Raw genomic sequence first — 15,234 nt, 5'->3', positions numbered from 1 at the left:
GCTAAGTATAAGTCAAGCATGGTACAAATGGCCTTTGTGTGACTATGCCCTCAATTAATTTTGTCATCTCTGTCATTTTCAAAAACATCCACTGTGATATCAATTTGCATTTTCAGGCTCCAAAATGTCCCAGAATGACACATTTGAATACAAAATCATTGTTATGTAAACAGCCCTTAAGTGCAGCCATGTTTTTGTGTATCACTCAGTGAAATTGGCCATAAAAGGGACAGTCCCACTTAAGTGTGTTTTTCTTGATTTACACTTCATTGATTGATTTGTGAAAGGCAACCCACTCAAACAAGGTGTGATGAATAGGAATAGGGTTTGTGATTCCTTTTTACTCAGGATACATCGAGTGGATCATTTGACTATACAGTAGGTGCCAACTGGATTGTCACATACTGAACAATGTGTGTAGTGGGTGAAGTGGGAGTTAAAGCAGAAGGTTTTAACTCATGGCCTCATTTTCAGAGTCCAAAAGAATGAAATCATGCCTCCAACGGCTGAAGCTGAGTTTCCTCCCGGGGGTGGTGGCCTTCAGGAAGAGTGTGAGATTGAGCTGAGTGGAGATTCTCATCCTTTACGCTTCAGTGACTCACTACTGGCTATTGAGGTGAAAAGTATTATTACAAAAGAGAGGCATGTTTTTAAAGTCACACAGCAACAAATGAACTTCATGTTTGTCTTCATGCCTCTTTCTCTTTTACACAACCACTTCTCTACTCCACCCATCATTACACCTCTGTCCTGTAACTTTCCCTTTCCTGTGTCCTCCCTCTATCTGCAATGCAGCAAATATTCATGGAGAGGAATGAGCACCTTACTGGAACCCCCCCTCACCTCTGCGGTGACCACAGGATTTGGCCAAGCTGGTTGCATGGTTTAGTTCCGGGCACACTTCCAAAAAACAGGAAAGACAGGATGCGTTAGAAAGACGCATTCTAGCAAAAACAATTAAGTCGAGCAGCTGAGGTTAATTTTGAAATTAAACCGATGTGTTACTCACAAATTGGTCAGACACATTGTTTTCCTGTTGTATAGAAACTGGAATTAAAGCTTCCTTTCCTGGTAAGTTTCTGAGATACAGCAGTGGTCTTTTACAGGTTTTGTCAGGATGTGCTAAAAGCTTTATCCTGTCAAATTACAATGTTACAATTTACAATGCCCTCTTGCTGCAAGGGCACGTGAAAACAAGCCAGATCATCATTATCGCAAATAAAGGACAGTGTTGTCAGATTTGATAGCTTTTCAAAGGCAATAGCCTTACCGGAAAATGTGTTCTTGCAGTTTGTAAGCCTGGGTTTTATGAATCTTTGACATGTAAAGACAGTAAAGTTCTATAGCGACATTTCTGAGGGACTTTTTTTTGATTGAGTCATTATTTATTATATTTTCTGATTTTGTCATTAGATGTCGGATTTATGGATCGACTGTGGAGCAATTTGCGTTGTGAGTCTCTACCAGAGACAAAGAGTCATGGACAGCATAGCGCCTCCACCACTTTATGGTGCTTGTTTATTGATGTACTTTGATTCTTATTGATTATTGATATTTTTAGGCTGTAGTTTTAATTGCAAATACCAACACAGGTTTCATCTGTGCCTGCATATTTAGTAAACAGATACATCTGAAGCACCATTTGGCCACGTTCCCTGTTGCTATCTCCACCTGACAAAAGAGCGACAATACGTCGTGAGGAAGGAGAATACATTTCACATCTTACTTGTGTGCTGTGTTTGGTTTAAAAGCCCTGGATAACTTCATGAGCCTGCATTTTACATTCCATTGTCACACATACACACAGTTTCTTTCCACAAAACTCACAGAATTATTCTGATTGTAAAGCGGTGGTCACTTTCAGTTGGATCGAAACACTGGTCATTAGGGAGGAATGTTACCTGCCTGGTTGTATTGCGCTGTTGTCGTGGCCGTGATTCACAGATCTATTGGACATATTTACGACTGTGCAGTATACACACACATCTTCGAAAATGACACCATGAAACCCCATTCACACACTTCACACTGAATAATCATCCTGTTTGTGTGCAGTGTGATGCAGCCATGCATTCACCTAATTAGCATACAACTCAATGCCACATATACACCGTAGGTATACTAAACAGCTCATTTATAGCAGATTTTCTTCCCCTTTTTCCTCCCAACTTCTCAGCCACACTCTCCCGTCTCCTTCACAATCTCAATCTCCTACCTTCAATTTCCTGTTCGCCATCTCTGCTATTACGCTGTGACACACAATATTGTTCTGTGAGTGATGGTCTTGTATGTACTGCTGGCCCTGTGGCTATATGTGATTCCCGCAGGTGTGGACCTGCAGCAACAACCAACATGCCGCTTAGACACATGAATATGAATCACCTGTATGTACATACACATAGCATATACAGTATATGTTATTATACTGTATCTTCTCAAGGTGCAATACTACAGAAATGAATGAAATGATCCATTAGCGTAGTCAGTGTGCAGCTTGTGAAGCAGTATAGATTTACTATCCACTGCAAATGACTCAACACATGTATAAAGTAGCTGGCAACACAAGTGAGAATCAAAATAATTGTCTCTTGTCTGCAGTCAAGCATGGTAGTGGTAGCGTCATGGTCTGGGGCTGCATGAGTGCTGCTGGCAACGGGGAGCTGCGGTTCACTGACGAAAACATGGATTCCAACATGTACTGTGACATTGTGAAACAGAGCATGATCCCCCCCTTTGCAAAACTGGGCCGCATGGCAGTTTTCCAAAATGAGTCCAAACACATCTCCAAGATGACAAGTGCCTTGATCAGGAAACTGAAGATGAGTGTGGCCAAATGTCTTCACTAGGTTTGTGGGTATGCTGGAGCCCATCCTAGCTGTCCTCGGGTGAGAGGCGAGGTACACCGTGGACTGGTTGCCAGCCAATCGCAGGGTACATACAGACTAACAACCATTCACACCTATGGACCGTTTACAGCCTTCAATTAACCAAACATGGATATTTTTGGAAGGTGGGAGGAAGCCGGAGAGAACCCATGCACACACAGGGAGAACATGCAAACTCCACACAAAGATGTTCCAACAGAAATACGAACCCACAATCTCCTGACTATAATGCGACCCTAATTTTGTTATTGTTGCAATAATATATTGTATTGATTGTATTGTGAGTTACTCTACTATTCCGACTTTATTCAGTGTTCCCTCATTTATCACGGGGGATATGCTCCCAAAATAGTGAAATCCGCGAAGTAGCCAACTTCATTTTTTTTTATAATTATTATATATGTTTTAAGGCTGTAAAACCCCTCACCATACACTTTATACACTTTTTTCACATTTCTCTTTCTCTTGTTTAAACACTCTTAAAAAAGTTCAAACCTTCATTTGAATTTTAAACATCAACCTAAATGATCAACACAAGAAATGATGAAGTCACACATGCATATTTCACTCCTGTGACAGTGCCTTTTTGTCCTGGTGCCGTTCCGCTGTACTGTAGCGTTTTTGTATCCTTGTTAGAACACATTACTGCAGACAAACCGAAGATTAATTTACAAGCTAGCAAGCGAGCTAACGATGACACAGGAGACACGGCAGGACAAAGGAGATTGATTGACAATGGTCTACAGCCAATCAGAACACAAAAAACAATAGGCGGTGCAGACAGATGAGAGAGGTAAGAGATAGACACTCAACTTCTCACAATGCAATTCTTCTTAAAGGGCCATTCAGCCTGTAACAGCACTTTTACCTGTAATTTAAAATAAAAGCACAAAAAATCTGCCAAACAGCGACTCCGTGAAAGGTGAACCGCGATACAGCGAGAGAACACTGTACACTGTAGTTTATTTATTTAATGTACAGCCACGACTTGCAAATATAGGATATAGTACAGTACAGTTGTTCACTGCCTGCTTCTACTGTGCAATTGTGTGTCTGTTGGTGTGTCCTTGAGACATATTGCTCAGAATAGCTAAGCAAATGATCATCACTCCACATTGACATACTCGTCATGCCTTCCACATGCACATTGCCATGCATGCAGAAGCATTCCTGTGTAAAATACAATTTAAATGATCTGGTAGCACACTAATGAACAGAACGGAATTGAGAACACCTGGCAATGCGTGTTTCATTTACAGTAAATAGCACAGACCACCGTCATTTTTGTCAAGGCAGAAACAATAGAGCCCAAGGACAGCATTGTTGGTGGTCTGTGTGTGTGTGCTGGGCTTCATCTGCATTCAGGGAGTGTGTTGTAGCTCTGGAATGCAGGAAGTATATTTAATTTAATGTAAGTTTAATGTAAGTCTGAGCAGCGCGATGTTATTTTTTAATATTGATTATATTGACGTATCCTTTCACAAATTTCCTCCTTCCCATCCATTGTCCCTTATTAGCTCCTTTATTTGCATATCTGCTGTAACAGGATGGCCTGAGAAGGTCACCGTGATCTGAGAAATGGCTGCACTACTGTAAGCAGGGGTGAGAACACCCCAAAATACCCACAATTACATGCACAAACACACACTTTTAGTCTGATCCGCCATACTGGAGCAGAGAGCTTCCATTAGAATCGATGGAATAATGCTTTAACTGCCATGTTTTATTCAGTACAAGTACAAAGTGATGTTTCTAATCATTTTGAGTGTGTAGCTAGTAAGTAGTCTGTGGGAATAAGCAGAGACTGCAGCCATAAAGGAACAGACCAAGCCTCTGGATTTTAGTGCAACAGCACCAAAAATTAAAGGATGTACCGTATTGTTCATATTTCTTTTTTGTCATAGGAAGTAATCTGTTCCGGACTCAAGTTGCTGCCATCTTAAGACATTTTGCTATTGACCACGCCGTACCATTTTTAACTGTCATACAAGTGTAAAAATAACCACTGTATGTTAAAACTTAAAAAGGATCAATTGTGTATCTACCATTAATTAAGTCATTTGAAGGAATCACCGTGTGGAGCAGGATTACTGCGTGTACTTTGGAGGTGAGTTGCTTCACAATGAGAAGAACACATCACATCACAACATCTCATTTTGTGGTGAAGATAGATTTAGCCATATTGTATTCAGCAGCCAGGATATTGTATTAAGTGCCATGTTCACATATCAGAATAAGTTCCACGTGGCTTTGTCTATTCATGTTATCAGAAGAGATAATAGTTTCTCATTTTGTGGGGGGGAGTGGCCCACACAAGCTTGTATGCTTGCATATAATGGCTGAAATCTGGCTCGCTAGTTGTAGTCTCTAATGACCTGTGAGGAAAGTGAGGGAAGCACAGAATGCAAACTGCCAAATTTAGCAGCATTTGGTGTTCCAATGCATCTGTTCACCGCTTCCACAACAAATGAAAAGAGCAGCAGCGTCACAGTTCTGGCTACAGTTCTGTCCCATTAGCTCCTTATCAAACAAACACACGCACGCAAACACACGCACACACACATTCATTCTCAACTTGCTCTGTAATAGGCAACTATTGATCCACTGCATTTGGCCTTCATGGTGCACCTATCCATTCAACTCTAAATTCTACTGCTGGAGGACAAATAGATGCTTTGAGGCAAAATTTATAGGATTGTATGTCTACAACTCTTTCTTCTAGCAGGAGCAGCAAATACAAATATGTCACACATTTGCCATCAGTTTGAGATGTTTTTTGTAGTTCCTAAATTGTGCTCCGTTGTAATAGTCTTCCCATGTGTGAACGTATGTAATACTAATTTTACCTTCATAATGCTTTATTTTTATATTCAACTTTTTTACATTTAAAAAAAATTCTGACAAAAGGGCAAGACCAAAATAGATTGGTTTATTGTGCTTCTTTGATATTTTTTTAAATGACAAGTCCTGTCCTGTCACTGGAACATCCGAACTTAACACCCCAGACAAAACGTTTTGGGGGGAAGATATTTCTCAATTTCACAATATTTAATTATTTCATTTATTTGGAAAATTTGCTTATTTGCAAAAAGTTGTGGTAGAGACATCAGGAAAGTTTTCACTTTTTCCATAGCTTTTCACATTCTAAAAAATGTCCACACTGCTAACAATTTGCTTGCTTTCACCATTCTAAAGCATCCTCTTTACTTTTAGCATAATCTGGAGCATGGGGTTTTCAAAGTGTGTAACAGTGAGCCTCTGCACAGAGAAAATATTACAGCTACACTTTTTAGTTCAATTATGAACAAAAAAAATATTCATTTTGCCTTTCACATAACTGATGTTAGCTTAGCAGGTCTGGAAAAGATGTTTTTCTTTACTTTTCTCAAGCTGCTGCACCTCCTCTGAAGTCTTATGGCATTTCCCAGGGGAATTATGCCTCATTATTTCATGTTTTGCATTGTAATCAAGTATATATTTACAACACTGGATATACAGTACGTGCATTGAAAAAGACTATGAAAACAATTTGGACTGTGAAAATGTCAATAGCAAATGGATCTGTATTTACACAATGTCTTGCAGTCTTTTGTTACTTTCTTGTGTCATTTTCAGCTAAAAGGTACCAATTGAACAAATAAAAATGGACTTAAACTCAAAAACTGCCCACTTAACTGTCTGTCTTTCCAGTCTCTAAATGTCTCTCTACATGACACATGAAAACCAAGACTGAAATATGACAGCTTGCTGGTAGAACAACACGCTGAGTTAATCTGTTTGTCATCTGAATTTTCTGAAAAATTCATGTAAACACAACTGCGTATACAATCTGTGCTGGTCGCCATAAGGTCTATTTTATAGGATGACTATGTGCAGGAAATACCAGGCAGATAGTTCAAAAAATTCAACCCACGGCTGATTTGCGGTCTATTTGCACAGCAGCAATTACGTAAAATACACAATTTAATCCCCCCCCTTTTAGCACATGCATGTGCGTGCTTTCGGGTATACTTATGAGCTGGTCTGTTAGAATGGCTGAGGCATCAGTTTTGCAGCTGCACACAACAGGACAGAACACACATCCTGAATTATTAATGGAAATGAAAACAACTCTTGTTTTTCTCCTTTGTGTCAGTAACTCCCTCACGTCCTCGTTTTCAGCTGTCTGGCACCTGAACAGCAACATTCAAGTAGTTCCCAGTTTGCTGCTTGCCCATACTACAGCAGGTGAGCAGAGGCGGCACACACAAGCGAGTCAGGGGCCAAGTGGAGGGTTGCAAAGACGTTACATTACATTTCATCAGCTATTATTAGTTTCCACTGGTTCTCATCTCTTTTACCAATTCCCCTGCTGAAAAAACAACTATGGTATCTGTGTCATTTTCCCTGCTACAGTGCACTTTTTTCCTATGCTCTCTACAGTGATGTGCAGTCAGGGAAGGTTTTTTTTCGGTATGATTCCAATCATTTTTAACAACAAGTAAAAATCGCTGAATTTGCAGATTTCCCGATCAAATACAGGGCAGAAACCTAAGATGTCGCTTCTTGGCTCAGTGTGCAAGCCCTGCCTACTGTCTGAGTGCACACTGAGTTGGCTCATGGTGCCTGCCAGCTTCTGTTTGTCAGCATGACGACAATAATATAACGTTGCAAAAACATTTATTATACACCATGACTTTCTGCAGCCTGTGTCTTTAATGTAAGTGATTCTTCTTCAGATTCTTGCTAATCTGCCAATAAAAAAGGGAGGCACATCTCGCATCACAGCCTGAAGGGTGGGGCCGTGCGTGAGCTGGAAAGTGCTTGTCGCTGAAGTCCTTCCACAAAGGAAAAGCCAGATTTTTTTCTTCTTTTTGCTAGCACTGGCTAGCAGAAAAGCAAATGCATTCAATTATTTTTATGCTTTGCTGAACAAATAAATTAATTTGCCTGCCAAGATGGAGGCTTATATATCCAAATATATATATATACTACAGTAGTTTATAAAAAAAAATAAATAGGTCTAAGAATTGAGTCTAAGAATCTGAAAACTCCTCTTAATGATCAACTTCTATTAACATAAAAAAAAAAACTCCAAAGGAGTCAGCGCCTCGCCAGCCATGAACCTCACTGCATGTCACTGTCCTTCTCTGTAAATGAGTCGAGACGGAAAAAGGGGAAGTGGAAAGCACGAGACAGAGCAAGTAATGGAAAGTGGGAGAGAACATTCAAAGCCAAATAAAGAGCAGGCCTTAATAATTTAATCTGCCCCGGAGCCTGCAAGCCAATCACAGACAGCGCATCTCTCCCGTGGAAATGAGAGATAGGGGACACCGCTGACAGGCCTGCTGTTACTGTGCTAAATTATTCCAGGTCAAAAGACGGTCTATAAGTGCTGGAACATTCCCTGTTAATTGTCAAAAGCAGAGAGGGTGAAACATACATAGAGTATAAGAGAAAGTGAATACTATACGGCAGTGGTCCCCAACCTTTTTGGACCCACGGACCGGCTCGTGTCCCCAAAAATCTATTATAGATTTTTTTTTTTATTATATATTATTATATCTGTTATAAATGTATATTATTTATTGAGTATTGTGTAAAACTAAGACAGGAATAACATAAAATCCAAAGTACAAAATGTATACGGACCCACCATCAACCAGTACGAGCCTGGAGCGAGTATATTTCAATACGGGGAACATGAATTCCAACATGCATGACACAATTTCGTATACAATATGTTCACCATTATGAGCCACTTGTGTTATCAGATATTTAGACAATAATGGCTGTGTGTTGACCTACTGACAGAGGACAGTACATCTATATTGCAGTACAAGGTGTACACTGACTACTCTAAGTGAAAGAACTTTGTCCCTTGAGAAGATCAACTGTCATGAAATGTTAGGTGAACTCAAAGTTTCTGAACACTTTTTACTGTATTAGAAAAATCAAAGTGAATATGTCATGGCTTTTTAGTGCTGTATAACAGGGGCCCCCAACCATCGGGCCGAGGCCTGGTACCGGTCCGCGGGCGGGGCCTAACCGGGCCCTGGGAAACTTTCAGGCGCAATGATTTAACAAAAAAAACTTTAAAAAGAAAATGTTATTTTAAATAACTACATCAAATTTTATGTAAATGCATATCAATTTTGGAAATACGGGCCATTCTTTTATTTAAAAAATAATACATATTTAGAAATCCCAAAGTCCTGCCTTGTTTGAAGGTCGTTGAATGCACCATTGTGTGTGTGCTTAGAAATCTCAAAGTCCCGCCTTGCTTGAAGGTCATTGAATGCACCATTTTCTGTGTGCTAACTTTCTCCCAAACTGCACAGATAGACTACTATACTGTATTTTACCGTTTTTCTTTCACTTCATATTTGGTCCCAAATGCTGATACTATGTGGGAATGCATAAAGCTAATGTGTGACAACGTTATTGAGTGCTAATGTGCATATTTGTTCTGTGAACAATTTCAAGTTAATTCATGCTAGCACACTGCCTGTTACAATGCACATCAAACAGCGACATAATAATCTTCTCTCTGAAAAACACGCTCCAGGCTCGTACTGGTTGATGGTGGGTCTGTATACTGTACATTTTGTTCTTTTGATGTCATGTTGTTCCTGTCCTAGTTTTACACAATACTTAATAAATAAGATACATTTATAACAAATATAATTTTTGGGAACACGAGCCGGTCCGTGGGTCCAAAAGGGTTGGGGACCACTGGCATATATGACTGGCAGCTCTTTATTTGACAGGGAAAAAACTCACAACAAGCTTGTCAATCCATTGGAAATTGCAGGAGGTCATTATTTAATATGACAGTCTGACACACGGTGTTATCTCACAAACAATACTAAACTCATCACACAGCAACTTAACACTCAAAAGGTATACCGAATAAATATAAAAACATTTACCAATACAAGTTTAAAATAAAAAAAAAAACCAACATTTTAAAGTTTTCCCACAATGCATTTTGTTTGAGCAAAGGAGGACAGGCAGCATAGAAAATGGCTGGTGAAAATGGATGGCATTGCAGCGCCCCAGTGAATGCGTTGCTCAGATGCAACGCATTATAGAAAAACTTTAAAAGAGTTGTTTTTTTCATTTGAAACTCGTATTGGTACATGTTTGTATTTTTGTCAGGTATACTTATTGAGTGTTAAGTTGCTGTGTCGTGAGTTTAGTGTTCATAGTAAGATGACATAGTGGGTCAGACTGCTATGTTGTTATACTGTTATATATGATGACCTCCTGTGAGTGCCAATGGGTTGACAAGCTTGTTGTGAGTGCACTAATAGCTCATGATTGGCTCCTGCCAAAGAAAGAGCTATCGCTTCCTCACTGACTCGCGAGCGGCACAGTATTTAAACAATTAGTAGTTCTGAAGTAAAGTACCACTGCAGGGTTCAAAGTTTAAGAAAAAATAGCGGTTTATACACCGGGATTTACGGTAATTGGATTTACATTATTTCTTATTTAGTTAGAGTACATTTCGGTTAGAGGCAGACCTTCTGGAATAGATTAATGACACGGACCAAGGATACACTGTACTAATGGGAAGCAAAATGAGCTCAGTAGTAGCCGTCAGCTTCCTGCAAATTAGACAGCCTCATGAGTGTGACATATAGTGCTGTACACCATTATGCTCAAACCAGCCACCGTTCATTCTATTCCTGGTGCCCATAGTGCTTGAGAAGCATTTTGTGTGGATGCAGCATCCAGAATGAGCAGGCTGCATCCACAGGCTCTTCTATTGTTCGGCCCTGCTGAAAAAAGTCACCTTCCCCCCGCCATTGATCCGTAAACCGAGAAACAGAGAGCGAGGCATGTTGGAATAACGATGCCAAAGAGGTCAAATTGCAGTATTAAAGATGAACGTGTATGAATGTAGTAAGTATATTACAAATTGCTGACATTCAGTTAAAGCACACAATAAATGAAGCGCAGCATGGAATATGCATATTCAAAAACGTAAATGAGAAAGGCATGGGTGGTTTCTTTTATTGTATTCTACTCAGGCAGCTATCATTATTATGACATGACCATAAAATGGGCTATCTGACCTCCAATCGCCAACAGGCAGTTAGTGGATAAGTGCAGGCTAAAAGGAACACATGTTTAGAATACAAATGAGAAGATTGTTAGCTTTTAGCACGACAAAACAAGGAGAAAAAAGGGAGGAGAGACTCAGCATTAATTAACTACCACTAGGTGGGATAATTCCTGGATGGGGGTGCTTTAGAAGACATCAAGTCACTACGCCTTGTTTATTGACAAAGTGAATTAATGAATCCAATCAACACTTGTTCCACGCTGTTTCCCACAACCCTACCACTTTCACACTGGTGTTCTACCAAGAACATGAGGTACATTATCCTAAAATAGAAATATGTTGTTCAGGATTATGTACTTTGTGTTCTTGGTATAAGACCAGCGTGCAAGTGGTAGGTTTGTGTATAACATGAGGCGTAAAATAGAAATATGTAGTTTGTCCCTATCACAGAAAGAAGTCTTGTTTTATTGTCATAAAAATACTCACATACTGTGATAAAAATTGTCATGCACACTTATTTCTCTGAAGCCAGTCATTGTTGGCAATATGTTATTATTTTTATATTCAGTTCAATTCAATTCAAACAACTTTGAGCTGGTCGTCCAGATGGAAGGAAGTTATGGTTACTTATGGTTTAATTTATTTCAAACATGCATACACACAATTCCACATTTCCGAAAAGGAGTAGAAAGAAGCAAAGCTTATTTAATCCTTCCCATTCTTCGTATCACATCAAATGTTAATACATATGTTCACTTCCTGTATTCTAAATTAATCAAAGTATTCTTATTACTATCCATCTTTTTAAAATTTATTTTTTTTAAAGTTATTCTTTCCCCTGCTGATGTTCGGATGCACTTCCTGCTGTCTTCCGTGTTGTACTGTGAATGTCACTGAATGTAAGATACATGCGTTCCATATGTTTCTGTTGTTCTGTTCTTGTTAACACAATTGTTGTTGTTGCTGCTGTTGTCCTTTTCTCTTGTCTCTCTTTTGTTTGTCCCCCTCTCATCCCCGCACCCCCCCTGTTTTCTTTTCTCTTCTTCTCTGTCCCCTCCTGCTCCGGTCCGGTCGCTCCAAAAGATACATGCGTTCCTGATTCCAGTACTTTGTTGAGCAGGCCCTTGCAACAACGATATCAAAAGTCAAATGTGATTGAATGTAATCCATCTAGTCCTTGTAGTCATGGTGATATGATCTTTAATATGTATCCAGGTCGTTGATATCTTTGACAACGAGCACTCTTGCTGCTGCTGGTCCTCCATTTAACCTGATGTAGATTTTGCCGTTGGTTCTCTAAGTGCTTTGTATCTTTCTCTGCTTCCTCAAGTCGCATACTTTCGATGTCAGCGTTGCGTTTTGTCAGATGCTCATTCATGTGGACGTTTGTGCCTCTCAGCTTCTTTCCCTGTTTCAGCAGTGAAGTTCTGAATTCCCTGTTGGTGAGCTTAACAATGATGACAGGTGTAGGGTTGTTTCTGCCATATAGTGGGATGCAAGTCTCGATGGTGTTGATATCTACCTCCACCTCCTTTGATTGTAGGAAGTTGGCAATGTGTCGCTTTGTTGAAGGGACATCAATTCCCTCTGGTTCTCCTCTGTTATGAACTGCCCTAACTTTTAACCTGGGTGTAATTCGCAGCCCTGTGATGCTCACTTCATTCATTCATTCTGATCCAGCTCATCAATTATATTTCTCATTTGCTCAGTGATATTTTCCTTTGCTTCCTTCTCTTCCTCAAGAGTGGTGCTTAAGGCAGCATTATCCACTAATAGAGCCTTGATATCATCCTGTAGAACACTGATATCAAGCATAATACCTTTATTAGTATTATATATATTTATTATATTGCAATATTAGTTTGAGGAAAGAGCTGCTGCCAATATCGGTATTGGTTGATATCGGCATTGGTATCAGTAATGAAGTGCTGGACAATATCGGTATATCATATATCTGTAAGAAAGCCAACGTGGTTAACTGTGCAGGTAATGTTTTAAGTAACATTTTAACATTCTTCAATGTCATGCAAGTGTAAAAATAAGCGGATCGCTGTATAACAAAACTAAAAAAGTAACTAAAAAAAACAAAAGTAATACAAAAAATGTAAAACAATTACAAACTCTTTTGACGGGCAGTAATTGGGTAGGGATGTGCGGACACAGTGCAGAGGGAGGATTGCTGAAGGTGAGTCATCTTCATGCATTATGCTTTTTAACGTTCTTAACTGTCAAACAAGTGTAAAAAGATGTTAACTGCCAGATATATTACACAAATAAATGTAATAAATTATCCTTATCTGATGATGATGTGCAGATGGAGGATCCCTGTGAGTATTCACATAAACACAGCTAACTTTCTGGACTACACTCATTATTTTGTAATATTATTGTCGCTTTTGCCAAGTTGTATTGAGCAGCCTACTGCGCTCCATTCCACACAGTTCTATGGTCAACATCACATTTTTCTATGTATCTTCAAGGTGTATTTATCTGCAGTATCTACTGTAGCTTACCTATCGGTCTACTGTATCTGTCTGATGGTTTGGTCATCATCTATTTGTCATGCTGTGTTGAGTTTGTCCATTTATGTTTTTATTGTTTTAATGATCCACTTGTATCGCGAGCTCTGCATGCAAAATGTATTTTCTTAAGAGGCCCGTAACATTTGATGGAGCGAGTAGTCAAAGCCCGTAAAAGCCCTTTTATGTGTTAAATGTTTATGTCGAGTCATAAAAACACAACTAGATATTCTCGAGTACTTTGACGAGCATGCAGCTTTTCCTTGTCGTAAATGTGCAGACTGAAAGACTGAAGGAAGGCAAAAGTAGCACAGAGAGTTGTTTTAGCGGAGCAGCTTGAGAATAGGTGCACGGAGCGCATTGATTTTTTCTTACGTTCAAAAGATTTTATTGATGTGACATTTTCGCAAAGGTTACGGCAGAGGAGAGAAGGAGAGAGCCAGAAAGGGATACAAAAGCAATGCGGCTCTATGTTAGTGTCTGTTACTGTCAGTGAGCAAAGATGTGGCTGACAGGGATGACCTTGAAAACCCTTTGGTGACAATAAAGAGGACTATTTCAACATGGTGTTGAGCGGAGGGGACATCTGAGCTGTAACGCATACAAATCTCAGCAAAAGTGAGACAGATGAATTAAAGGCTGGAGGAACCTTGTACCTTGTAATTTCTACATAATGATTCATAAAGCTTTAGAGGCGACGCCTTACTGCTTATGCAGCATTAAATCACCATGCTCCCCTTCCTCCTTTCTCCTCCCCCTGCTGCTTTCTCACAGAAAAACATGCTCACCACTCATATTTCATTTGTAAGCATTACTACAATTCATTATAACATAGAGCTGGACGATATGAACCAAAACCCATATCCCAATATATTTAGGTTGAATATCGATATACGATATATATCCCAATATTTTTTCCTCAAAGTGAGTTTAGACAAAGTCAAAGTCAAATGTGGGTGTCAAGTTGTTTTATTAAAGAAAATACTTAACATGAGGACATTTTATGAAATTTTAAATTTTCATGCAAGTTGCACATTTAAAAAATCTTATCTAGAAATAGATGGTAAAATAAAGAAGGCCATTCTCTTTTTGAATAACCTTTTTGAATAACGATAGAAAAAGTAAAATATAAAGTTTTTTATAACAAAACCTGCAGCTATGCTCAAATCCTCAGCTAATAACAAAAGAAGAAAATATGAAGGAGTGCCTGGTTTAAGAGGAAATTTCTAAATGTCAGCAGCAACTCAAAATTACTCAAATAAAAAAAAAAGAACAGTCAAATTGTTTAGGTAAACATTTTCAGAAGACATAAGCATGTCCTTATTTTGTGTCAGGAACACCAAGCTGTCAACTGCATCAGACTTAGCAACTGTCTGACTTCCTTGTACATTTGTGGTAGAGCTTCTTGTGCAAATTCTCGTGCAAAATAATTGTGACTGGACATCGCAAGTCCATTGTTTTCAGCAGGTTTTTAAAGCCGTCTTCTTCCACTGTTGCAACAAGGACCATATCTTTAGCCATGTGATAGGACACCGCTTTAATAATATAATATTATGGCGCTCTTGCATCGCCTTATGAAGTGCATCCGGCGTAAAAACAAAGCCATAACCATTCATGCGATTCACTCGCTGTGTTGACCCCTGACAGGGAAAAATCAACAGAACAATAGAAGTGCTGATCATATATAACATGTTGTAATTCATTGATTGTCATTATGGATTAAGTAATACATTTCATGGAACCATCCAATTCCTATGTATCATATCCCACACTCTTCACA

The 15,234-nt window shown here is 39.2% G+C and overlaps 1 protein-coding gene across 2 annotated transcripts in view; it reads right to left on the bottom strand.

Annotated features, from left to right (window-relative positions):
- klhl5 (kelch-like family member 5) overlaps positions 1 to 15,234 on the bottom strand; it is a 54,775-nt gene that overhangs the window by 31,512 nt on the left and 8,029 nt on the right. The gene's annotated exons all lie outside the window — the stretch shown is intronic.

The sequence above is a fragment of the Dunckerocampus dactyliophorus genome, chromosome 6, assembly GCF_027744805.1.
Source record: "Dunckerocampus dactyliophorus isolate RoL2022-P2 chromosome 6, RoL_Ddac_1.1, whole genome shotgun sequence".
NCBI lineage: Eukaryota > Metazoa > Chordata > Actinopteri > Syngnathiformes > Syngnathidae > Dunckerocampus > Dunckerocampus dactyliophorus.
This window is presented reverse-complemented; position numbering and strand designations above follow the sequence as displayed.